Here is a 27,671-nt window from a genome sequence, read left to right as displayed (position 1 = left end):
GTCATACCTTAGCAAAAGATGTGGTTAAGAACCCGAGAAAATTCTCGACCTCTGCAAAATTTCTAAAAGGATCTAAGGCTTCTGTCCAGTCAATCGTTGATCAGTCTGGAGTGGTAGCAAAATATAGAAAAAGCTAAGACGAAGTTTTGAATTTCACATATAAGAAATGGTTCATGGAGGAGAAACGTACAATCGTACCGTCTTTTAACCATTGCAAGAACTCCCGTACGGAGGATATAGTATAGCAATAATTGAAGGAGTTGCAAGCAAAAAAGTCGTCTTGTCGGGATGTAATCCCAATTCGCTTTCACAAAGAGTACTCTACAGGACGGGCCCCTCACTTAGCTTGCATTTATGGCGAATCTCTCGCCCTGTGCTAAGTCCCAAGGAACTGGAAAGAAATGGCAGCTGACGCATGTATATAAGCAGGGTAAAAAACGGACCCGCAAAATTACTGTGCAATATCGTTAACACCAGTTTGCTGCAGAATCCTTGAAAGTACTGTGAGTTCAAATATGATAAACTTCCTTCAGACGGAAAAGCTTATGTCCACGAAATAACGGGATTCCAGAAAGTATCGCTCGTGCGAAACTCAGCTTGCGCTTTTCTCACATTAAAAACTGCGAAATATGGATGAAAGGAAACAGGCAGATTCCATACCTGTGATTTTCGAAAAGCGTTGTACACGTTACCCCACTGCAGACTGTTAACGAAGGTACGAACATATGGAATAGGTTCACAGATATGTGAGTGGCTCGAAGACTTCTTCAGTAGTAGAACTCAGTACGTTGTCCTCGAAGGCGAATGTTCATCAGAGACAAGGGTATCGTCAGGAGTGCACTAGAGAAGTGTAATAGGACGGCTATTATTTTCCATGTACATAAATGACCCAGCGGATAGGGTTTGCAGCAATTTGCAGTTGTTTGCTGATGATGCTGTGGTGTACCGTAAAGTGCCGTCTTTGAGACACTGTAGGGAATACAAGATGACTTAAGCACAATTTCTCGTTGTTGTGATGAACGGCAACTAGCTTTAGATATAAAAAACCGTAAGTTCAAATGGATGAGTAAGAAAAACAGTCCCGTAATGCTCGAATACAGCATTGTTAGGGTGCTCCTGGACTCATTCACGTCGTTTTAATGTTGACGCGTGGAACGTTGCAAAGCAATTTCAAATGGAACGAGTATGTGAGGATTGTAGTAGGCAAGGCGAATCGGCGACTTCGGGTAATTGGGAGAGTTTTTGGGAAGTCTGGTTCATCTGTTAAGACTACTGCATATAGAAAGTTAATGGCAACTATTTTTGAGTGCTGGTCGAGTGTTTGGGATCCGTACCAGTTCGGATTAAAGGAAGACTTCGGAGCAATTCAGAGGCGGACTGATAGATTTGTTACTGGTAGGTGCGATCAACACGCAAGTGTCATGGAGATGCTTCGGCAACTCAAATAGGAATCTCTGGAGGGAAGGCGAAGTTCTCTTCGTTCCTCGAAGCAGATTAAAGAACGATTCTACTGCCACCAATATACATTTCGCGTAAAGATCGGGAAGAGACGAAGTGTTAGGGATCATACGTGAAATGACTATTACTGGTACTGTGTACCTTCAGCCATGCCCCCTATGGTGGATTGCGGAGTGTGTATGTGGATGTACATTCAGATCATGTTTTCTACCAAAATGGCGTCCCATACCAGACGCTAGGCCTGTATGATGCTGGAAAATACGATAAAGCTACGTGCGTTCACCTCGGACCTCCACACACGGATACGACCGTCGTGATGCTGTACATGGAACCGACTCTCGTCTGAAAAGGCGATACAGTACCATTTCAGTGTCCGGTGTCGTCGTCCGGAGTACCACTCTTGGGGTGCTCCGCTGCTGCCGCATGAAGGGGAAACTTCACAGTGGTCGCTGTGCTAACTGTCCGTTGTATTTCAGATGTCGTCGCACTGTCCAGGTGTATAGATGCCTCGCTACAATAAGCACGTTGGTTGGCTCAAGGTACGTCGCACAACAGTACAGCAGTGGCAAACGAACTAAGTGTCCTCTCGGACGCTAGTCGTGTGGGGCCTTTATGATATTGATAGCATAGAGTATGTCTCTCCTGATCCAATTAGTGCCATCATCGCATGACAGTCGTGGGAGCCCGATTAGCCCGTGCAGGAATGTCGCGGTACGATCGACTGCAGTTCAAAAAAATGGTTCAAATGGCTCTGAGCACTATGGGACTTAACATCTATGGTCATCAGTCCCCTAGAACTTAGAACTACTTAAACCTAACTAACCTAAGGACATCACACAACACCCAGCCATCACGAGGCAGAGAAAATCCCTGACCCCGCCGGGAATCGAACCCGGGAACCCGGGCGTGGGAAGCGAGAACGCTACCGCACGACCACGAGATGCGGGCCAACTCGACTGCAGTCTCTATTAGGCCGCCGTTCTGCTGTTGTCGAGTACCTACATGTGTTGACAGATGCTTCTGCTTTCTCATGGGGCGTAAAATGAACAACATTTAAATGCCGTGCCTCAATGCTAATCCCGAAGAGTAATCTTTCCTCTCGTACAGAATCTAGATGGTATCACTGCTGCCTATTTGGCTCTGAAATGTTAATCACGGCTTTGTTTTATGCCATCTTCTTGGTGGTCCAGTTTCATTAGCCCATAGTCTGTATGCACTACATTCCAATATCTTTTTATACTTTCAGCCTCTACAGTCTACAGCTCCCTATAGTACCACAGTAATTAACCCTTACGTCTTAATAAATGTCCTCTCATTCTGTCTCTTTTTTTTTTCAGTGTTTCCACATAGTCCTGTTCTCGCCAGTTCTACATTCATTGCCTTATCAGCCGGCCTAATTTTCAACTTCCCTTTATAGCAGCTCCTGTCAAATCCCGCGTTTATTTTCATTGCCGACTTCCCTACAGCCCATGATTCATTTCCATACAATACTCTACTGCACGCACACATTCTTTGAAATTACTTCCATAAATTAAAGTTGATGTTAGACGGTTATAGACTTGTTTTGGTCAGGATCCTCTTTTTTACTGTGAGTTTGCCTTCCAAGTCCTCATTGTTTCGTCCATCATGTTTTACATTGTTTCCAAGCTAGCGGTATTCCTTCACTTTGTCTACTTCGTAGTCTACAATTTCGATTTTAACTTCGTTACTAATCTCATTTCTATTAGTTAGTCCTCATTATTTTCTTCTTCATTTTAGTTTCAGTTCACAGCACATCCTCATTAGACTGTTCATTCGATTAGACAGGTTCTGGAATCATTCCCCACTTTCACTTAGAATTGCTATGTTATCAGCGTATCCTGCCATTGATGTCTTTTCATCCGGTATCTTAACACCACTCATGAAACTTTCTTAAACGTATATTCATCATTGCTCCTTCGATATACAGGGTGTTACAAAAAGGTAAGGCCAAACTTTCAGGAAACATTTCTCAAACACAAAGAAAGAAAATATGTTATGTGGACATGTGTCCGGAAACGCTTACTTTCCATGTTGGAGCTCATTTTATTACTTCTCTTCAAATCACATTAATCATGGAATGGAAACACACAGCAACAGAACGTACCAGCCTGACTTCAAACACTTTGTTACAGGAAATGTTCAAAATGTCCTCCGTTAGCGAGGATACATGCATCCACCCTCCGTCGCATGGAATCCCTGATGCGTTTATGCAGCCCTGGAGAATGGCGTATTGTATCACAGACGTCCACAATACAAGCACCAAGAGTCTCTACATTTGGTACCGGGGTTGCGTAGACAAGAGCTTTTTAAATGCCCCCATAAATGAAAGTCAAAAGGGTTGAGGTCAGGAGAGCGTGGAGGCCATGGAATTGGTCCGCCTCTGCCAATCCATCAGGTACTGAATCTGTTACTGAGAAGCGTACGAACGTTTCGACTGAAATGTGCAGGAGCTCCATCGTGCATGAACCACATGTTGTGTCGTACTTGTAAAGGCACATGTTCTAGCAGCACAGGTAGAGTATCCCGTATAAAATCATGATAACGTGCTCCATTGAGCGTAGGTGGAAGAACATGGGGCCCAATCAAGACATCACCAACAATGCCTGCCCAAACGTTCACAGATCATCAGTGTTGATGACGTGATTGCACAATTGCTTGCGGATTCTCGTCAGCCCACACATGTTGATTGTGAAAATTTACAATTTGATTACGTTGGAATGAAGCCTCATCCGTAAAGAGAACATTTGCACTGAAATGAGGATTGACACATTGTTGGATGAACCATTCGCAGAAGTGTACCCGTGGAGGCCAGTCAGCTGCTGATAGTGCCTGCACACGCTGTACATGGTACGGAAACAACTGGTTCTCCCGTAGCACTCTCCATACAGTGACGTGGTCAACGTTACCTTGTACAGCAGCAACTTCTCTGACGCTGACATTAGGGTTATCGTCAACTGCACGAAGAATTGCCTCGTCCATTGAAGGTGTCCTCGTCGTTCTAGGTCTTCCCCAGTCGCGAGTCATAGGCTGGAATGTTCCGTGCTCCCTAAGACGCCGATCAATTGCTTCGAACGTCTTCCTGTCGGGACACCTTCGTTCTGGAAATCTGTCTCGATACAAACTAACCGCGCGACGGCTATTGCCCCGTGCTAATCCATACATCAAATGGGCATCTGCCAACTCCGCATTTGTAAACATTGCACTGACTGCAAAACCACGTTCGTGATGAACACTAACCTGTTGATGCAACGTACTGATGTGCTTGATGCTAGTACTGTAGAGCAATGAGTCGCATGTCAACACAAGCACCGAAGTCAACATTACCTTCCTTCAACTGGGCCAACTGGCAGTGAATCGAGGAAGTACAGTACATACTGACGAAACTAAAATGAGCTCTATCATGGAAATTAAGCGTTTCCAGACACATGTCCACATAACATCTTTTCTTTATTTGTGTGTGAGGAATGTTTCCTGAAAGTTTGGCCGTACCTTTTTGTAACACCCTGCATAAACTTACAGTGAGAAAGTCGTGTGCATCCCTGCCTGTCTTTACTCCTTTTGATACTGTAGCGGCACCACCGTTTAGGATAGGGAAAGCTAGTTTTTTGAGATATTCTGAGCACAAGTTACAGCCAGGTGTGGGTTGGATTGCAGTGAGTGACGCATAACATCGGTTGAGAAGTAGTATGGAGGCCACAGGGCCGTCGAACTGCTGAAAAGCGTAAACGCAGCGGTTTGCATGGCGCAAGCTCCAGGCAGAAGTGGCCCACGGGCTCAACACAGGTGTTGTGCATATGTGACTATGAGCGGTGCGTTAGCAAAACAGAGGCACACAGCCGAGTATAAATAGGTGCCATTTTCTAACGAGCTTCATTCAACTGTGGCAGCTCTCCTGGACGGCGTGGAATGTCACACCACTGGCTACACGCAGCAACAGATGGGGCGCCAGCGTTCCAGTCCATGGTGGGTCATTGGTTCGACCCTCTGAGGCCAACGCGGGGTCCGCAGCCAGCGGCGGGCCACTCTTCGGCTTGCTACCATGGGCAGTCGTCTCAGCTCCTGACACATACAAGAGACTTCCCGAGGCGAGGGCCGCAGATTCGGATGACTGATAGCAGGTGCTTGTTGCCACTCGATCTCAGCTACGCCAGCGAGGAAGAAGCAGCAGCGAGTCCGGCCTACGGCTCCCGGTGGAGGAGCGCGGAGACATCGAGGATGGTGGTCACCGATTCGGCTGCTGGCGCAGCGATCCTAGTGTAATCAGAACTCTGCAGCTGTTGCACAAGGCTGGCACGACACAGCATTGAGTTGCACAGGCCGCTGGGGTGCTCCCTCAGCACTGCAGAGCCCTGTGACGCAGACCAAGAGGAACGAGGCCACTGTAGCTAAAAAACAATAAATCACTTGGAAAGTTCTTGCTGAGTTTTAATATGGCACCTCCTGGCACCTATCCACTACATTTGGTGTCTTCCCGCTACATTTGGTCATCCTGACACATTCGGTGGTGGAAGTCGCCACTACAATCCAATCAATTCTTTCTTGGCCTTTCATACTTATTATTCCTTCATAGTTCTTTACATATTAGGTGTTACCTGTCATTCCCTGCAGCTCATAACTATTGTCCCTCTTGCACCATCTTATATTGTCAAACGTTTGTTTGAGGTCTGTACATCATATAAAAGTGTCTTCATTTTTTAAAAAAGATCTTGCGTCTACTGTCAGGTTAAGACATGTGCATCTACACCTACGTGGATACTCTGCAAATCGCATTTAAGAGCCTGGCATGGGATTCTTCGAACCGCCTTCACAATGCTCTATTTTTCCAATCTCATATAGCACGCAGAAAGAACGAACACCTATATCTTTCAGTACAAGCTCTCATTTCCCTTATTTCATCATGGTGATCGTTTCTCTCTATGTAGGTCAGTGTCAAAAAATGTTTTCGCATTCTGAGGAGAAAGTTGGTGATTGGAATTTCGTGAGAAGATTCCGCCGTAACGGAAAACGCATTTGTTTTAATGATTTCCACCCCAAATCCTGTATTATTTCACTGACACTCTCTCCCCTATTTCGCGATAGCACAAAACGTGCTTCCCTTCTCTGAACTTTTTCGATGTACTCTGTCAATCCTAACTTGTAAGGATCCCACGCCACACAGCAATATTCTAAAAGAGGACGGACAATCATAGTGTAGGCAGACTGTCTATTAGATCTGTTACATTAAAAGTGTCTTGCCAATAAAACGCAGTCTTTGGTTAGCCCTCCCCACAACATTTTCTATGTGTTCCTTCCAGTTTAAGTTTTTCGTAATTGTAATTCCTAGGTATTTAGATGAATTTACGGCCTTTAGATTTGAAGGATTTGTCGTGTAACCGAAGTTCAACGGATCCCTTTTAGCACTCATGTGGATGACCTCACACTTTTCGTTATTTAGGGTCAATTGCCAATTATTGCACCATACAGATATCTTTTCTAAATCGTTTTGCAATTTGTTTTGATTTTCTGATGACTTTATTAGTCGATAAACGACAGCGTCATCTGCAAACAACCTAAGACGGCTGCTCAGATTGTCTCCCAAATTGTTTATGTAGATAAGGGACAACAAAGGGCCTATAACACGACCATGAGGAACGCCAGAAATCTCTTCCATTTTACTCGATGACTTTCCATCAGTTACTAGGAAATGTGACCTCTCTGACGGGAAATCACGAATCCATTCATATAACTGAGACGATATTCCATAAGCACACAATTTCACTATAAGCCGCTTGTATCGTACAGTGTCAAAAGCCTTCCGGAAATCCAGAAATACGGAATCGATCTGAAGTCCCTTGTCAATAGCACTCAACACTTCATGCGAATAAAGAGCTAGGACATAAGATGATGATGTAGATCCAACGTTAGTAATAGGGAATAGCCTCAGGGAACGTGGATTTGGCTGACTACTCCAGCGACGTGACAGCAGACGCCAATGTAGCTGGCCAGGAAGACTGTGAGTTTGAGCCAGCGCTGCCAAAGAGTGCGCCCGAATTTCCAGAAGTTTACCGTGGGAGACTGTACCTCATGGAGGCCACTGGGTGTGCTTCGAGAGAATGCCACTACAGTTTTCGTTAACAAATGACCGAGCTACGACAATAGTAAAGAACACATTTTAACATTGATTTTGAAAAATAATAAGAGTCATAGAAAGAAAAGGGAGACAGCTGTGATCACGTTGTCATTCGACGGCACGCTTCATGTGGCAGCAAATGATATGTGAAAACTTGGATCAAAATTGAAAATTGAAGCATTTATAAGACGTAACTGTAATTATTGTTATGTAACTGATTTTATTGTAACTTAACAACAAGTACTGTAGAGGATAGTAATATTAAATTTTCTGTGTCTACGAAAGAGCTAATTGAACCCATTTTGTAAAATTAATTTCATTTTAATCTTACAATTAATTTCATTAATCAGTAAGAATTATTGAAGTTAGGGACAAATGGTCATCACCTACGGGAATAGCGGGAAATGAATTCGCTCATTATTCGTTTCAATGATATTTTTATATGACTTTTCTCGCAAAACCATCGTGTAACCAACGAACCAACTGCGTCGGAACAGGCCTTGGGGGCGAAGGTCCAATGGTGCCGACGGACCGCCGTGTCAACCTCAGTCGACAGGTGTCACTGAATGCGGATATGGAGGGGCATGTGGTCAGCACACCGCTCTCCCAGCTGTTGTCAGTTTTCGTGAGCGGTGTCACTACTTCTCAGTCAAGTAGCTCCTCAACTGGCCTCACAAGGGCTTGGTGCATATCACTCGCCAATAGCGCTCGGCAGGCTCTGCCTCCCATCCAAATGCTAGCCAAGACCGGCAGGAAAGTACGAAGCCGACGACCGGAAGGAAACTGGTTTTATCTCTGTACCATAATTAAATCCCAATAAATTAACAGGTCCAGCCAACCAAAATTACCCCCAAACTAGAAACGAGAGTACAGGTATGATTAATGTTAATGTGAATGATCGACACATCCAATTACTACAGTTCCATACTAAATTCTTCTTCTGGATGTCTGTTTAAACGTAACTGGGCGGCGTCTTGAGTAAAGATTGGGCGGAGGTCACCCGAGCAGGAAGAAACAGCCAGCGTCCACTCGTTAGGCGGGCTGCAGGCCTTTTCAAAAGACAGTCGCTGCCAAGGGGATGACAAGGATAGGTGGTAAACCAGAGCAGTATATTGTGTGAGGGATAAATTCCGCCAAAGAGGCATCATTTGTTTTGTGTCGTAAACGAGGGAAAGCCATTGTATCGTGAACAGTCCGCCGACACCGGAAAGACACGCCTTGAGCAGACAGTGGAAGACCGCAGTTTTGCGATGCCCTGCCCTCACAGGAAGTCAGCATTTTGGGAGACGCTAAAGCCGAAGCAATACAAAGATAGAAATCTGGGAAGTGAAATAAGACAGGAGGCTGTCCGGCACCTTAGTATTTAAGGTCATGGGACCCGTCGCCGTCCTGGTGCTGATGTAACGCATTGATGTTGACTGTTAAGAAATAGTAAGGGCTGCTGCCATTGGGTAATACGGATAGGATGTAGAGTGGGAGACGAGAAAACGCTGTTTGTATTTGCACGACACTTGGTTCACTAAAAACATGTGACAGGACGGATGGAGGGAGCTGCTTGTTTCTGAACCCTAACCCTAAAAACTCATACGACTGGTTTATTATTTTTAAACTGAGTTTGGAAGGAAGACTGTTGCATTATTACGATGGGCCGGATTGAACATCACTCGCAGGAATCACTGTCATGCAGACGTAAAAATTCAGCTTCTTGCTGGGAGCGCTCCGTGGACTTTACTTACAGTGAGACTTACCAGAGGAGGAGAGGATGCTTCAGCCGAGAGAGAAACTTAGATTCTAAGGGAGAGCAGCCCTCAGCACAGACTAGAAGACAACATTTCTACCCACCACAGCCACCAGGTGCAGGTACCTATTGTGGTAAGTGAGGTGAGCTACTGCAGTGTTCGGAAAACAAGCAATAGATGTACGTGTAGTTCTCAGATTGGCGTTAGGGCTTTTACATTTTTAATTCAGTTACAGTCATTAGTAATGTCGAAGTCAGCAGCTCCACTATGAAGACAGTGGGTACAAGCATGATTTTTTCTGTAGTTCTTTCTTTCCTTTACTGATTAAGATCTAGCAATGCGGCTTCCGCGAACTTAATCCCCCCCTCATATGTCGTATTGACTTTAACGCACCCACCTCAGTCTCATTACCCAACTTTTGCCAAGGTGCTGTTAATTCCTTTTGAATGTAATAATTCATGTCCTTGGGCAATTGTGTTTAACCTGAAGTTCACAATAAATTGTAATAAATAGGATTTTATAGTGACCCTTGCGAGTTGTCGCACCCATGTTTCACGTATACTGGGGCCACCACTTTCTAATGAATGAAATTCATTAAGTTATCTGATGCACAACAACTGTGTCATTTTGCTTTATTTGGGCAGTAAAGGGTTTGTAGGCAGCGTGGGGGTGCGGCTACGTAGGGACTGGACGCGTAAAGTGAGGAATAGAGTGTGAACCAGGGGGGCACCAGAATGGAATTCGATTGTTATTCGAGTCAGGAAGTTTAGTAAAAGGTTCCGAGACTGATTCCGGCCCCGGGTGGCTGGAATGTCACATTGTTAAAATTTGTGCAATTTTGTGTATAAATTTTAACACTGCGACATTTCAGCGACACAGAATCAGTCTCTGAAACTTCCACTAAACTTTCTGACGCAAATAACAGACGAATCCTATGTGCAAATTTCAGATTTATTAAAAATCGGTGTGTAGTGCCACGCAACTCTGTATTATTGATGTTGCATATCGTGTTAGGCTTGGCAGAATTTTCGTGTAGAGGCAGTGAACATCAGCGATTTAGCGTGAAGAGTCTCAATTTTGAACTGTACTGGTTAGTTGATGGTAATTTTCAGCTTAATTTACAGTGTTGAACTCTGCAGCATTATTGGCAAAAGACTGTAACAGAGATCTGAGAGTTGATCTCATTTTCGTGCAGTCTTATGCTGGACTAGATACTCATGTGCCCACTCCGTGCAACAGACTGCCGATACTAAAGGTTGCATTTTCTTAGTTACTCATAATATCAAGAAATTATCATGTGTCGGCAATAGTTGTTGATTACTCATTTCCCATACTTAAATATTCAAAAGGTGTTAGTAGCAGAATCTTTTAACTTCAGTGGAATATATGACCGTGTGGTCGCTCCCCTAGACAATCGAGAGACAAACAATTTAGCGGTCACACATCGTACCAGCAGCCTAGGTGCGGAAAGGAAGCGTTTATTACTTGTTAGGTCACAAGGTGTCACGTCAGAATTGCCGATATGATGCCTTTACTTTCCCTAAATCCAAGTGATGTTCAACTTTCAACTTTCCTTTCCAGTTCAATGTACATCATTTTTGTCACCAACTTGGATGTGTGAGCTGATAATGAGATAGTTCTCTTGCTGACTTCTGAATTCTGTGGATGATATTTCCTATATTCACGTTAATAGATTCTACAAACCAGCTTGAATAGTCGGCTGGGTGCACCGCCCCCCATGAGTTTGAAATTCCGAAGGGATGTTATTTATCCCGCCATATTTGATCGCAGGCCTTCCAAAGCTCCGTCATACACTGACTAATACTGGGTCCCCTATGTCTTCCAGATCTTCATCCATTTCTTCTACCAGCATGTCAGCAGACAGTTTCCCTCCCCTCCCTCCCCCCTCCCCCCTTCGTAGAGGCCATCAATGTACTCGAAGATGCGTGAGAGCGGCCTCGTCATGGACTGCCCTCTTAAGTGTGTAGTTACATAACTAGTACGGTGAAGCTACTCCCGCATTTTCGTCAGTTGTAGGCGACGTAGTTTAATATGCCTGTATCATATTTTTAGTAATAAAACGAACTACTAAAGTTCAACATTATTTAAATACAAAGCAGTCTCTAAGAGTACTAAGTAAAGGAATAAAAGAATTTTATGTCTTAGGTTGTTTCCGTCTACATAAGCTACTACACGACATTGTTATCTCACTTCCTTTTCTCGCTTGCTGCACTTATTGCTCGCTCTTGTTGCTAATATACGTTTATTGACTTGATTTCTGGCGTGTTAACTGAGACTGAAGTGAAATTCTTATTTATCTATGCTTGTAAAGAAAGTATTGCAAGTACAACAAAGTTTATTTCAAACAGTGTACGTTCTCTAACCAAAGATATCTCTGCGCTAAGTCGGCGCTTATTTTACCCTACGAAATAACAGCTTCTCAAAGTTGAAACTATGGAGAGAGTGAGAAATATTACTTAATTGTTTATCGAAAGAGAACTGATTAAGAAGTGACTTTCAACTAGAAGGGCTGTAAGAGTTTAAAAAGTGATTTTAATCTGGATTTTTTTAGCATGAAAAGTTTACTTCGAGTCACAATGATATTAACAGTGACAGTCGTCTGTTAACTTTAACGTTCAGTACAACGCAAATAATAAAATCTTTGTTCAACTTCTATGTCAGCTAGCCTGAAATTTTTCCGATAGTTAATTAAATCATATTTCTGGGCCGTGAACGTTAGGAAAGGCTGGAAATTTTAACATCACAAAATTATTTAGCTGGACTTAACGCAGGCCATCTTCAATAATCGTCGCAGTCTGTTATAAAGCGTAAGAATAAACAGTTCATTAGCAACGCATCACAAGCAGTGCATACTAAAAACTAGCAAAACAATATATAATAACGAACTGTGTTGCTTGAGTCTAGATTGCGTACCTTGTCAATGTCTGAATAAGACCAGTGTAAATATTTACAAAATAGCATCGTCACTACAAAATGAAACAATACCAAGATCTTTTCTGTCAAAGCGACGCATCAAGAACGCTGCACCCGGCAACACTACTACTACGAAAAGAACCACAAAAACCCCATGAAATAAGTTAGAAGACTTACTACCAAATACGACAAGACAAGAGAAGATGGAACCGGCTTCAACGGACAGTACATCCTCACTCTACTGGTGTGTTTTCATATCTGGTTTCTATCACTGAAACTTACACTGTCAAAGGTCCTTTATCTCCAGCTTCAAGTGGGGAGACTTGCTCCTTATCTTCTCAGGGATCGTTTGATGCAGTATGTACAAAATTAGCAAGACTATATTGTACAACTACCAGAGTCACAGCAAGGTACCATCCCTATTTTACCTGGTTCAAAATGGTTCAAATGGCTCTGAGCACTACGGGACTTAACATTTGAGGCCATCAGTCCTCTAGAACTTAGACCTAATTAAACCTAACTAACCTAAGGACATCACACACATCCAGGCCCGAGGCAGGATTCGAACCTGCGACCGTAGCGGTCGCGAGGTTCCAGACTGAAGCGCCTAGAACCGCTCGGCCACGACGGCCAGCCCTATTTTACCTATACAGTGGAAGAAGAATATATGAGTTTTTATAGTTCTGTATGAAATTGATAACTTTTCAGCCCTCACAACAAGGCCTGAAAGTGTGTAATGGGAATTTAGAATCGTGTTGCATACAATATACAGTGGGATGACCAGAAACTGTCTCTGCAGCACATCCTATGTATTCGCACTTAGGAGGGTGTGCTGAAAAACACAGCCTCCGGATTATCTATGCGAAAACTATTCTTCAGTAGCAAAATTATAGGGAACAGACTGATACAACGCCCGTCGATGACACTATGTATGTTAACCGCTGACTACAGTGCTGCAAGTACAAGAACAGCTTCCCCAGTAGAAACGCAAGCGCACATATTCCGCCCCCCTCGCGTTTACTACGAAGGCGTTTTGAAGAGTAATGGCTCCAAGATTTTGATATGAAAAATTTTAACGCTTGTTAAATAAAACAAAAGTTATTAACTTTGCACATTTTTATTCTTCATGTCTACATATTTGCAACCCTCTACCGCTAGAGGACTTCGAATTTTAGCGTGTAACATGGCGGTGTGTAACGTAACTATGTCGGTAGATGAGGAACAGCGTTCTGTAACCGAGTTTCGAATTCCAAGAATTCGTCAAACATGGAGCGCCCTTTCCTTTAGCATGAGAACACCAAACGACACATGAGCGCTACGACATTTCCAGCAATCCGATGTCTTGGATCACTGTCATCGTTCATCATCCTTACAGTGTCGACTTGGCCCCATCCGATTTTCATCTGTTTACAAAACTTAAAGAACATCTTCGAAGACTTCACCCTGACAGTGATGAAGCAATGCAAGCAGAGGTGAAGTTGTGGCTCCATCCACAAAATCAAACATTCTACAGTGCTATATCAACAAAATTGTCTCTCGTTGGGAGAAAGGTGTTCGTCACCAGGGTAACTGTGTTGATAAATAAATATGTAAATATGAAAAATAAGTAGAATTTTGATAACGTTTGTTTTATTTCCAAACTTAGGAGTTTTATAACGAATGCGAAGGCATTACTTTTGGGCACACAGTCATACTTGTCGGAGAATCATATTTGTGAGAAAGCGCAAGCTGCTTATTACTATGATAAGTCTCTTAGAATTTAATACCGATAGCAGGACAATTTCTCTCTCTCTCTCTCTCTCTCTCTCTCTGTGTGTGTGTGTGTGTGTGTGTGTGTGTGTGTGTACATCTATATCTACATCCGTACTCTGCAGTCCATTGTGAAATGCATAGCAGAAGGTGCGTCACGTTGTATCACGTATTAGGATTTCTTTCCATTTTGCAGTCCCTACGGTAAGGATATTTAGTGGCTTACCAGGTGTAGAAGTATGAAACCGGAATCTGGTTGCAATAATTACACGTTTGTTGTTTGAAAGTGATAAACAATATTTTATTCTAAATTATCTCCATTGCTATTTATACATTTCTACCTCTTCTCCGACAGGCTATGAATAACACGCCAAGAAAAACAGTCCTTCTTTCGAAGCAAACCAGTCAGCGAGCCATTTTCGTTCTTTTCCATACGAACTGAAGCGTTGTTCATCGAGAGCGTGTCCCAATGATGCAAATACATGATAACTGGACGGAGCCAAGTCTGGAGAAGAAGCCGCACGCCCTAGTACTTCCCAACAGAGCGGCTCGATCGTTTCCCTGACCCGTTTCGCTGTGTGAGATGGGGCGTTATCATCGAGCAATATGACTTTGTGTTGCCTTTTTCCATATTCCGGTCGTTTTTCACGTAATGCTCGATTTCAATTGATCATTTGCTGTTGGTAGCGATCAGTGTTAATGGTTTCACCAGGGTTTAGCAGCTCATAATAGATGACACCCTCCTGATCCCACCAAACACAAAGCATTGTCTTCTTTCCAAATCGATGTGGTCTTCCAGAGGATATCGATAGTTCGCTTGGATTTACCCATGATTTACGGCGCTTAGGATTCTCAAAATATATCCATTTTTCATCACCTGTCACTATTCGATGAAGCAATCACTTCTTTTTGCATCTGGAGAGCAGCATTTCACAAGTGATCTTTCGATTTGCTTGCTAACTTTCTTTCAGTTCATTTTTCCACTCTATGCACCTTTCCTAGAGCTTTCAACCGAATAGAATCGGCTTTCTGCGTCGCACTCAATTGTCCCACGAGTTCCTGTTGAGTTTGAGGACCATCTTCATCTTATAAGTACTGCAATTCGTTGTCATAGAACTTTTTCTGTGGTTTCTCGCGTTCATCGTTTCTCACGTCAAAGTCACTACCTTTGAATTTTTTGAGCCACTCGAAACACTGCGAAGAGCATGTTCGCTGAACTCTTCGACAGGCATTCGATGCGATTCTGCAGCTTCTTCAAATGATAACAGCAAACCAATGCTGTCTGAAAATCGTAGTTCGAAGGCACAGAACTCGACAAGTTTACGTTTTTGAAATACATACCGATGTATGAAACTTGGGTTACTGTCTGCTGACATTCGTCGTCAGCCGCTACAGGAACAGATGGCGCCGCAGACGCGGTCTCTCTGGCCCTACACTGACGGCTAGCTCCATCTATAGGGAAGTTCCGGTTTCACACTTCTACACCTGGTATAGTACATTGCTCACTTAATACTGGTTTTACAAACTTCGACTTTCGCGGAATAATTGGCGTTTGCCAGTTCGGATTTTCCAACACTTTCATGAAGCTCTCCCGTGTAGTGAAACAAACCAGTGATTATTCATGCTGATCTTCTTTCTATACGTTACTCCTATGTAGTATGATTCCGATAGATTCGAGTAATATACTAGGGAAGGATCGAACGAGTTCAAAATGGCTCTGAGCAGTATGGGACTTAACTTCTGAGGTCATCAGTCCCCTAGACTTAGAACTACTTAAACCTAACTAAGGACATCACACACATCCATGCCCGAGGCAGGATTCGAACCTGCGATCGTAGCAGCAGCGCGGTTCCGGACTGAAGCGTCTAGAACCGCTCGGTCACAGCGGCCGGCGATCGAACGAGTGCTTAATAGTCAGTCTCCTTTGCAGACTGATTGCACTTTCCCAGTATCCTACCAATAATCTAAGTCTTTCACCTGCTCTATCTGCTATTCACCCTGTGTGATCATTCCTTTCCATTCTATAGTCAGAGGAGACTGACAGAGTGAATTAGCAGAACTAATGAATCCGATAACAAACCAGAGTCGTCTAAAGCTGAAATTCGCAGTACCAGTGCCGAAATCCACAAGCATAAGCCAAATAACAGGTTCAGGTCGAATAACTGCTACCAAAATATCGATATACTAGGATCTGTAGCACCGCATGTTTAAAGCAGCAAGCTAGAGAAAGTAATTCCCACACATCTGCAACGCCGGCAAGTCACACAGAACAAGGTTCTTTTTGTTGTCTGCCACTAAATGCAAGGTTCGCAGTATAGAGTCTGTGGAAAATCGTTCTAACTACTACTTACGCAAAAAAAAAAGAGACGTACCGTAATTTCATAATTCAGTTTTGTTGCTAAATCTCTGTTGCTGCACAAAGTATAGCATAACCTAGGTCTAGTACTGGCCTACTCCAAGATTTGCCTTATAAATTGTTTATATGAAACTAAGTTAAAATTACTCCTAGTTTCGAATTACACTTCCTATCCCCCATGCGTCCTGATAGCAGCAGACTCAGATGTGTACGTCCATGTCAGTCACACTTGAATTTCTCTAGCCAACAGCATTGTCCATCACAGCTTCACTGACGTGCAAAATATCCTGATCTACATTATCTAATGAAGTTTAATGTCCAGTTCGTAATTAACTAATCAACATCATCAACTTAGTCTTAAAATCTGATTTGCCCATTTTCAATTGCATTTATATGTACCGCTGCTGTGGTAATTTATTGTTTTCATCGCGATCGATAAGGCAGAAATGTTTTTATCAACTATTACATCTGCGAATATGGCATTATCAACTCAAGAAATGTGTAATGCAAGAGCAACCCTTTATGGGCACTCCGTTGTCACATCCCCTACGAGCTGCATGTTCGATGTGATGCTAACTAAAAATGTTTTTCAGGTGACTTTAAAACAGTTTGCAGAACAAGAGATTTGTACATCAGTTCGGAAACATGGTGTGTATCTAGCACTTCGCGACCGTAAAGACTCACGTCAAGAAAGCCATGAAACAATGCAAACCGCAGATAAGAATTATTTGGTCTACCACTTGCTGAAACAGTAGCTGCAGTTTGCATGCTCTCGAGAGCACTTCCAGCTCGGGGTAGTCCTCTACAACAAACACGTGTGTTCCCTTCTTGCCGCAGCAAAATAGGCTAACTCACTTCAAAACCTGGAAAGAACAGGAAAAAATCTTTAGACTTCAGTAGCGCAAGATCTTGAGCAGGTCGCACTGGTGCATACTCGTTTGCGCTGTCACTGCAGTCTCAAGTCGATAAGATGCGTGCCGTGACTGTTCGCGGTAAACGGTGAAGGGGACGACGACACAATTTTCAGGTAGTGTTTTTGTGTTCTGTTTAATATATGACAGCAATCCTGCATAGTTGACAGGATAAAATAAAATGTTTAGCACTCCAGAAGTTATGTGTATGGCATTTTTAACCACTAAATGAGGTATGAAGACTTAACAGTAAAATACTACTTATATTAGTATCTGTGTGCTGCAAAACTTTGCAATTGACCCTAAATAACGAAAAGTGTGAAGTTATCCACATGAGTGCTAAAAGGAGTCCGTTAAACTTCGATTACACGATAAACCAGTCAGATATGAACGCCGTAAAATCAACTACGTATCTAGGAATTAGAGTTACGAACAACTTAAATTGGAAGGAACACATAGAAAACATTATGGGGAAGGTTAACCAAAGACTGTGTTTGATTGGCAGGACACTTAGAAAATGTAATTGATCTACTAAACAAACTGCCTACACTACGCTTGTCCGTCCTCTTTTAGAAATACTGCTGCGCGGTCTGGAATCCTTGCCAGATATGATTGACGGAGTACATCGAGAAAGTTCAAATAAGGGCAGCACGTTTTGTATTATTGAGAAATAGGCGAGAGAGTGTCACCGCAATCATACAGGATTTCAGGTGGATATCATTAAAACAAAGGCGTTTTTCGTTGCGGCGGAATCTTCTCAGGAAATTTCCATCACCAATTTTCTCCTTCGTATACGAAAACATTTTGTTGACGCCGACCTACGTAGAGAGTAACGATCATCATAATAAAATAAGGGAAATCAGAGTCCTCACGGAAAGATATAGGTGTTTGTCTTTTCCGCGCGCTGTATGTGATTGCAATAAGAGAGAACTATTGTGAAAGTGGTTCAATGAACCCTCCGCCACGCACTTAAATGCGATTTGCAGAGTACCGATGTAGATATAGATACTATCCGAAATTACTGGACACAAAACTTCCTCTGCGTGGCTCCCTTTTGTAAACGGCCCTCCTACTGCCTTAGTAGTAAGCCGGCCGCGCTGGTCTCGCGGTTCTAGGCGCGCAGTCCGGAACCGTGCGACTGCTACGGTCGCAGGTTCGAATCCTGCCTCGGGCATGGATGTGTGTGATGTCCTTAGGTTAGTTAGGTTTAAGTAGTTCTAAGTTCTAGGGGACTGATGACCACAGCAGTTGAGTCCCATAGTGCTCAGAGCCATTTTTTTGCCTTAGTAGTATATTTAACGAGTTCAGATGTATTTGCGTGCACGTATTTGCACTTAATGGTGAACGCTCATTTTTCTGCCGTGCAGCAGTGCAACACGGTAGAAATGAGCCCCTCATTATTACAATTACCTCATAAACCATCATCTGAACAAAAAAATATCATTAGGGTTTTCTGTGGAATTCCTGGGGAGTTATCAGAATTGTGATAATTATTTTTTGGCAAAGTGGCAAATAATTTTTTGCAAGTTTGAAATTATCCAAACATAGTTTTTCTCGCAAAATGCTGCAGAACTATTCAGATTTAGTACAGAGAACTCTAGACCTAAAACATATCAATCAAGAAATCTGAAAAAAATTATATTACTCGCAAAACAGTTGCCTACTCCACCGAACTCAGAATACTTTGCAACAGCATCCGATACCGACATCATTCTACATTGTTCTGACGCAATGATATCGAAGCTGCCCCGGTGCCGACTAGTCGGCTATCTGAAGATGCGCAGGAAGCCAGGGATAAGGGTAGCCAGCATTACAGAGAAGATTTTACACGCAAATATCCCTGTGAGAAGACTATGCACGTCGTATTCCTTTGCTTCCTGACATCTACCGATTCACTAACCTTGAGAGTCCAGAAAATGGAATGTGACCAAGATTTCGATTGACATAATGGTAAATGTCAAATAAAACATTTCCATACGGCAATCTAGATGTCTTATAATTCGTTACTGACAACTTCAGAATACTTTATACACGGAGTTTTACTCGATTCCGCTAAATTTATGAGTTTTCCTCCGCCAAATTGATCCCGACATTTTGCATTGGACAGCGAATTCGTAATCAGCCGCCTAAATAGTATGAAAAGAACACAGTTGTTAGCATTTTATACCCATTTTTTATTACATCCATGTTTTGAAGCTAGTTGGCCCATTGTACGCCGGAAGCAAGTGTATTGTCTTTCTGGTCCTAGGAGACCACGCTGTCCGACTCAGCGGCTCTCACATCACAAAACTGCTCGATTTACCTTCAGATTCCAGCATTCGGAGTGTTCAGAACGTGTCACGTGAGACCCAGTTCACGGTAGCCGCAAGAAAATCTTTTTGTGCAAAACCAAAGAGGTTCCGAAATCCTCCGTTGGAAAGCCAGAAACCGTACATAGGTGACAAACTCAGAAGCATTTGTATCTGCTGAGGATCGTGCCAAGTGCACAGCTAACCTCAGGACGCATTGCGATAATACCGTCTAACATCACCTACAGTCTTGATAATGGCATCAGTTTGACCTTGAAGAGAATCCGCAAACTTCTTCAGGTTTGCAGTTTTCAGCTGAGGCCATACATTCGTGAATGGTCCCCGCAGAGCTACCATATTGCGTAGATGTTAATTAGTACATTTACCAACTCGGGACCTTTGCCCTTCGCGGGAAAGTGCTCTACCAACTGAGCTACCCAAGCACGACTCACGACTCGTCCTCACAGCTTCAATTCTGCCAGTACCTCATCTCCTACCTTCCAAACTTCACAGAAGCTCTTCTGCGAACCTTGCAGAACTAGCACTGCTGGAAGAAAGGATATTGCGGAGACATGGCTTAGCAACATCCTGGGGACATAAGGAAATGTTTGAAATCAAATCCCCGCATTTCCTCCCGGCGAGGCCCTTGAATGTTTCTATTTTTCTCATGTCTGCCCCTCAAAATACATTCTTCCCTGTCGTCAAAATCTCCCTCGTGGCCGGAGTCCCTCTCTGCACTGTTCGTATGGCTATTTTTAGTGCTATTGGCGAGTTTGGAATCACACCCAATGCGGCTTTCCAGATGCGCCACGCGTTTACAGCTTTGTGCCGCCTGTTCACTTCAAACTGTCCCTTCTGAAATCTAAGAAGCGAACGCACTTCTTCGGTCTCTGCGACCGCTACCTGTGTAGTATTGTTATCGCTCTCCGTCACCTTCATCGTGCCTACGATGTCCGCTAAAGCCGCAATCTTATCATATATTTGTCTGTTGTCCTCCGCCCCAATCTGCTTCAATTGTTCTACTTGCTGTTCGAGTGCGTGATTCGCTTGACTGTTGTCCGCTACTGTGTTGCTAACGGACGCGGGACAATGCGTTTCCGCCTCCTGGACCCTCGAGAGTACCTGCTGGCGTTCCCTTTGGCATTCTTCTCTCAGCGCTTGGAAATTCCTAAGTAGCTGTTCTTCGCTCTCTTTCGATTCCGCATCGCGACTCCGCTTGCCCTGTTCTAAGGCTTGCAGACGATCATCGATTTGTTCAAATGTACGGCCTAATTCTTTCATAATATCACTTTTTATTTCACTTGCCAGATTGTTTATTCTTTGTGAGATATCATCGGACACTCTCTGCATCGACTTGTCGACTTTATTTGTCTGCTGAATTAGTTTTTCGTCTATTTGTTCGCCTAGCTCGCGGATCGATTTTTCAGATTTCTGCGTCATTTGTTGCCTAGCTCGCGGATCGATTTTTCAGATTTCTGCGTCATTTGTTCGCCTAGCTCTCGGATCGATTTTTCACATTTCTCTGCGTTTTCTTTATTTTGTTGCAATAAGGCTTTCATGAGTTCTGCCAAATCAATTTGGTTAGTTGGAGGCAAATTAATTTCTGGCTCTGATGTGACCCCGTTCGTCCTGTTTTGCATTTCCTCTGAAGTATTCCCCAATGCATTTTTGGAACCGTCCGACGCGTTAATATTCGAAATCAAATTATCCCCTTGGTCAATGTTGCTTAATTTGTTGGACCGCCTACTTTTAGCTTGGTTACGTGTCTGCATTAGTTCCATTTATACCCGGTACGCGACACACTAATCAAAATAAATGTATCCCCCAAAATTTACGACATTCACACAAAAGGTACCCAACCTAGTACGCACTTTTTCACACGCAAAACAAATTTATGTCTTTGATCGAAGGCAGTGCGATTTACAAGCGAAAAAAATACACACACATATAAAACACACAAATATAGAAAACAAAACAAGACAAACAACACAACGCCACTCAACAACGCTGTGAATCTTTTGATAGTCTGCTCAGAAACAACGCAGAAGTTGTTTGAGCGCTACAGGTAAAAAAATTAAGATTATACAACGCTCACAGTCTAACGTTTCAGAGATTCCAGAGTCTAGCGGAATCACAGAACAGGGTCGCCATGTGTAATGTTGTTGCTTTAATTTGCTATGAAAGCGGTGCTGATAGACAATAAAAGCGGGTTAAAAGCTGTGAGCTGTCTGGGGAAGTTAACCTTCCATTACTGCGCAACTGTTTTACGAGGTATCCAGTCTAGCTTACCAAATTCCCAACCAGACTAACATTAATTATAATCTTTTAATAGTCATACGTCAACCGGTGATATATATATAAAAAAAGAGAATTTAAATAAAAAGAAATAAATCAGTTTATATTTGGAAATTTATTTTAACATTGATCATTGAAATTTCAGCATATTAAACTTGATTCATAACTAAACTTGTGCCTTATTTAGGATTGTGAAAATGTGAGATTGTAATCTTACAGAACACATCAAATATGGAGCCAAGATTGGGAGACTGCATACAACACTGTATTCATAAAATAACACACGAAGAACGTTGAAACATATGCAAGAGGAAATTAACCACAACCAACCGATTCAATTTTCACCCAAAGAAGTTACGTACATAGCGCAATCCTGTCCGTCATGTAATTACCACACACTGGTATACTAAATTCATACTAACTCTCTGTGAAATCTTCCCAAAAAGAATAGCTGAGGGCTACTTTGATGATTACACCACATGCTTCACGTGGTCAACTTGGTTTACACAAAGAGTGTAACTCCACAAAAACTTTGATAATTAAAATAAATCAGATCGAAAAGCAATTTACAAAAGAAAAACCTCGAACTGGTTACTATCGTCTTACTATTAACCTGATGGGTCAAACAATTGTATAAGCACGTGGTACTGGTCTCACAAAGTACACCCCACGTGGGTTGAACATATAGAAAAGTTGCTATATTGAAAAATATTGTCAAGGCGAGACGTTATAATCTCACGCACATTCGCATTGAAGATTGATGATGCTAATTAGAGTTGCTGATCAACACGTGGTTCCACTTTACTCACAAAGTAGTGACAAAGCAACTACCAGAATATATTCTGAACTTCACACTCGAATTACACTGCGTTGCAATTTAAGATAAGATTAGATATTTTAGAGCTAAACCTGAAATAAAGGTGATTAAATTTTCAGTTAGGCTGGACTTAAGAAATCCATTGTCCTACGGACTTAGCAGACACGCGCTTAGCTGGAGATCTTACCACTTCAGACGCTCGCCGCGGACCGACTGCCGTGGTCCCTTCCTGAGGGTGGCTCACAAATACAAACGGAAGTGGCCAGAGAGGCAGCTTCATATACCAACATGACAAGGGACAGACAGGACCATACTAAGAATAGAAACCTCTCTGCTTTTAGAAAGCGTAGCTACCTGTTCCGACGTTGGTCCTACTGTTCTCTAGCAGACAGCCTTGTCTGCTACCCTCAAGCATGCAACTAGAAATACATTTGCTCATTCATCCTCTCACACAGAAGGGAAGGGGGATGACAGTATCTTATCATATACAGTATATAAAAGGAAGCGGATGTAGGTTCCGTATGAGACTGTGTGACATGAATTACATATAAACTGTGTTTTAAAGTGTAGTAGTGTGACAGATCGTTCTTGTTTATGTGTAAAATTAACAAATTCCACTACTCAGTCTCCTCCCAGATAGTCAGAAACGCCACAGTAAATTTAGAAGAGGAATTTATGCCGTAAATGACAACAGATTTAAGAAATTAACATGAAAGGAATCCAACAGAGACCTTTCAGTACACAGTACGCAGTACTGCAAAATGTGATCATGTTCTTCCGCATTTGGCATTTTCTTAAGCGTAATAAGTTGACAACACCCTAACAATGAAAAACGCCCCCACACCACATTACTACCGCCCCCATACCTCACTGTTACTTGGCGACAGGTAAGGTTCTCCAGACATTAGTTAAAACCTAACGATTGCATTGGACTGCCTAAGTGTATAGCATCACTCCAAATCACTAGTTTCCAGTCATCCACCGTCCAGTGGAGTCGTTTACGCCACCTCAAACGTCGCTTAGCACTGACTGCATAAATATGTGGTTTGACCATGGTACCTCATTCTTTTTTCTGCATTTGTGTACACACTCCACAAGCCAACGTATGGTGTATGGCCGAGGGCACTAAGTATCGCTGCTCTTCATTTCACTTCCTGTTCCTCTCGCAAATATCGGGAGGAAAAGACTCTATCCACAGTCACTGTGCTAGCTGGACAGCGGATAGTACCTTGGACCTCAAGAGCGTATCCTTCAGCTGGTTTCATGAGATTTTGTACAACCATTCTCTGGAATGCTTGACAGTCCCCGTCTGTCAGCAAAATATGGCCACCTTGTTTCCCTGTGGTTGTTCCTCATGTTTCCACTTGACAATCACACTAGTCGACTCAAGCAGGTTTAAATATCCCTGATGGACTGTTTACTTGGGCCCGTCCATTGACTAGTAGATGTTCGAAGTCATTAAGTCCTCCTAATGGACCCACTCTGCAGCTGGTGCTTCTCTACTGACAACACAACACTCCTCGCCTCCTTTTATGCTGTCGGATGGCTTCTAGTGACATATAGTGATCAATTACATAAGGGTGTCGGAATACTTCTGGTCAGACAGTGTATTGGTCGCTATCGAGTAGGCTATTCGATAATTTGATTTTCCTTTCCTCAGGTTTTTAAGTGTGAAGATTGTAGGTTTAGAATTTGATGTCTCAGTCACACACAACTTTTTCTTAGTTTTGTTAAGAGTGTGTGCGACGGCCTGCAACGCGCGAGGAATCTATGTGGGACAGCCATTTAGCTGAAGCTGACCAGTCATTCTTCCCCGTCACTGGCCTGACGCATGCCGCCCCCGACGAGTTAGCGGCCTTTACGGGAGCGAAAAAAAACGTCGCTGGAGGATGTCTGGACGTTGACAACTGGCCGGTCTTTTTTCTGGCCGGCCGGATTCCTGGAAGTGGCACCTGCGCCACCAAACAAATTCGTGGTGCGCTGCTGTAATTGGCGTTGCCGCCGCGGCGTGGCAGCACAGCACGGCACGACACGGCCGGCGTTTTTGCAGCAGGTGTCCGTCCTGCCGAGTCAGCGCGGCCAATCCGGCGCGCCATTGTGGTGGCGGGGCTTGTTAGCCGAGCGTAATTAAAGCTGACACGTCGCGCCGCGGGAACGCCGCCCACCCCAGACGCCCGGCACCGGCGCCGCCCACGTCACCGTCTGCAGCTCGTGGTCTAGCGGTTAGTGTTGCTGCCTCTAGAACACGCTGTCCCCGGTTCGACTCCTCGCGGAATCGAAGATTTTATCCGCTTGGGAACTGGGTGCTGTCTTGTTGCAATCACTTCATAATGGAAGCTCAAGTCGCCGTAATGGCGTCGAATACAACGAAGCGCCAAAGAAACTGGTGTAGGAATGCCTTATATAAGACAAGAACTGTCTGGCGCAGTTCTAAGATCGATTACTGCTGCTAAAATAGCAGGTTATCAAGATTTAAGTGAGTTCGAACGTCGTGTTATAGTCGGCGCACGAGCGAAGGTAGCGATGAAGTGGGGACATTCCCATACGACAATTTCACGAGTGTATTGTGAAATCTCCGACATCGCTGCGGCCGGAAAAAGATCCTGCAAGAACGGGACCAATGACGACTTAAGAGAATCGTTCAACGTGACAAAAGTGCAACCGTTCCGCAAATTTCTGCAAAATTTCAATGCTGGACCATCAACAAGTGCCACCGTGTGAACCATTCAACGGATCATCATCGATATGGGCTTTCGGAGCCGCAGTCCCACTCGTGTACCCTTGATGGCTGCACGACACAAAACTTTACGCCTTGCCTGAGCCTTCAACACCGACAGTGGACTGTTGATGACTGGAAACCTGTTGCCTGATCGGACGAGTCTCGTTTCAAACTGTATGGCGCAGATGGATGTGTACGGGTAACGAGACAACCTTATGAATTCATGGACCCTGCACTTCAGCAGGGGACTTTCAAGCTGATGGAGGCTGTGTAATGGGTGTGGGACGTGTGCAGTTGGAGTGACATAGGAACCCTGATACGTCTAGATTCGACTGTGACAGGTGACACGTACGTTAGCATCCTCCCTGATCACCTGCATCCGTTCATGTCCGTTGCGCATTCCCACGGACTTGGGCAATTCCAGCTGGACCGTGCGACACCCCAAACTTCCAGAATTGCTACAGAGTGGCTCCAAGAACACTCTTCTGAGTTTTAACACTTCCGCTGGCCACTAAACGACCCAGACATGAACATTATTGAGTATATCTGGGATGCCTTGGAATTTGATGATCAGAAAAGATCTCCACCCCCTCTTACTCTTATAGATTCATGGACAGCCTGCTGGATTCGTGATGTCAGTTCCGTCCAGCACTACTTCAGGCTTTAGTCGAGTCCGTGCCACGTCGTGTTGCCGCACTTCTGCTTGCTTCCGGGGGGCCCAACACGATATCAGGCACGTGTACAACTTTCATTGGCTCTTCAGTGTAAAAAGACTGGCAATATGCGTCCGAAGAGCCCCAGTTGAGGTCTTCCAGTCAGTAACGCCATACGATGGTTTCATTTCATCAATGCAGCTTCGCCGCGAGCGTCACTTGCGCGACAGGATAGGTTTGTTTGTGACACTTTCATCGTGCAGTGGGAGAAGTGGTGGGCTATACAGGTATTCGTTCAGTCGAACCATTACGGTAGACGAAATCACAACACTAACTAACGAGCGGATTATGAATGACAGTAATCAGTGGACGATGCCTACAGAGTTAGCTATCAAGACACACTTCAGTCTCACTTTAAGCTTTCTGTTAGCGTCTGCAGCGTCCACTCCAAGTACGTTTGTGCACTATACTAGTAACGCATTTGGCAAACCTTCTCCCCTTAACATTATCTCCCACTGTCGCTCAGTCCTACCCATCCGACAGAAAAGCACTGTAAACGCCATCCTATCTGACAGAATTTGGTTTAATAGCTATAAGCGGAACATTTATACAGGATGTTTGCGGTAAAAGAACAGGTATTTTATTGACGACTGAGCACAGTATACCGAACAACATTGTATCAGTATATACTTCGTTTGCAGACTAGTAATCACGGCTACTAGGAGTAGTATGGTTTTAGGTTGGTTAGTACCTCAAAGCACACACTGCAAGAAAGCCATTAATGTTAATTATCCCCTGGCCAGCATATCAGGTATTGAAGCATGAACGCAAAACGGTAAGTCTGTACTAACAAATGTAGTCCACTTATTGGTGCAGTTACGACTGGGCAGAAAAAGAAACGGATGGTACATTATGTTACGTGTCTGTGAGACACAGAGAAAAAAATAACTAACACACTGAAGTGGTTATCTATTTCTTTTTCTCTGTTTGAAATAGTCTTCCTACAAATACATCACGTAATCTACTACTCGATGTTTATTGCACAGTCATACCTGCACAGTCGCCTGTGAGTATAGCCTGCCTGTTTTGTATTTACGTTTCTAACACCTTTTATATTCTGCATGTCCCTCCTATGAGTGCCCAGGTACATTTCTTCTGATATTTTTGCAGATATGTGAATTCTTTTCTTTCTTTATTTTTTCTTTTTTTAATTTATTGCTCATAACGTTTTTAGTGAGAAGCAAGGTATCGATGGCAAGCGTCAGTTTGTTACCAATTATGAACAAAATTATTTTTAAAGTGGAATTTTATGTGTGCATTTGATACAACCCCAAATTAGTCTAGTGCGATACAGATATGTGTTCACAGGTACAGTAAACCAAAGAATAACCAGTACTCCAGAAGCAACTGAGTAACTCCGTTATATGGTGATACCATGATACCATTCAGTGCTGGCCAATGCGATGCTGGAGTACTGCGTATTCTTCATGTTTTACTGTCACTGTTGGTAAGTTGAGAGGCACCCACAAGCCTTGCTCACACTGTGGCATCAAGCAGTCAGGCCTGCAAGATGAGTGGTCTGCCAAGCGAGTGGATTCATTCTTATTTATCGAGTACCATGA

Source organism: Schistocerca nitens, chromosome 1, assembly GCF_023898315.1.
Source record: "Schistocerca nitens isolate TAMUIC-IGC-003100 chromosome 1, iqSchNite1.1, whole genome shotgun sequence".
Taxonomy (NCBI): Eukaryota; Metazoa; Arthropoda; class Insecta; order Orthoptera; family Acrididae; genus Schistocerca; species Schistocerca nitens.
This window is presented reverse-complemented; position numbering follows the sequence as displayed.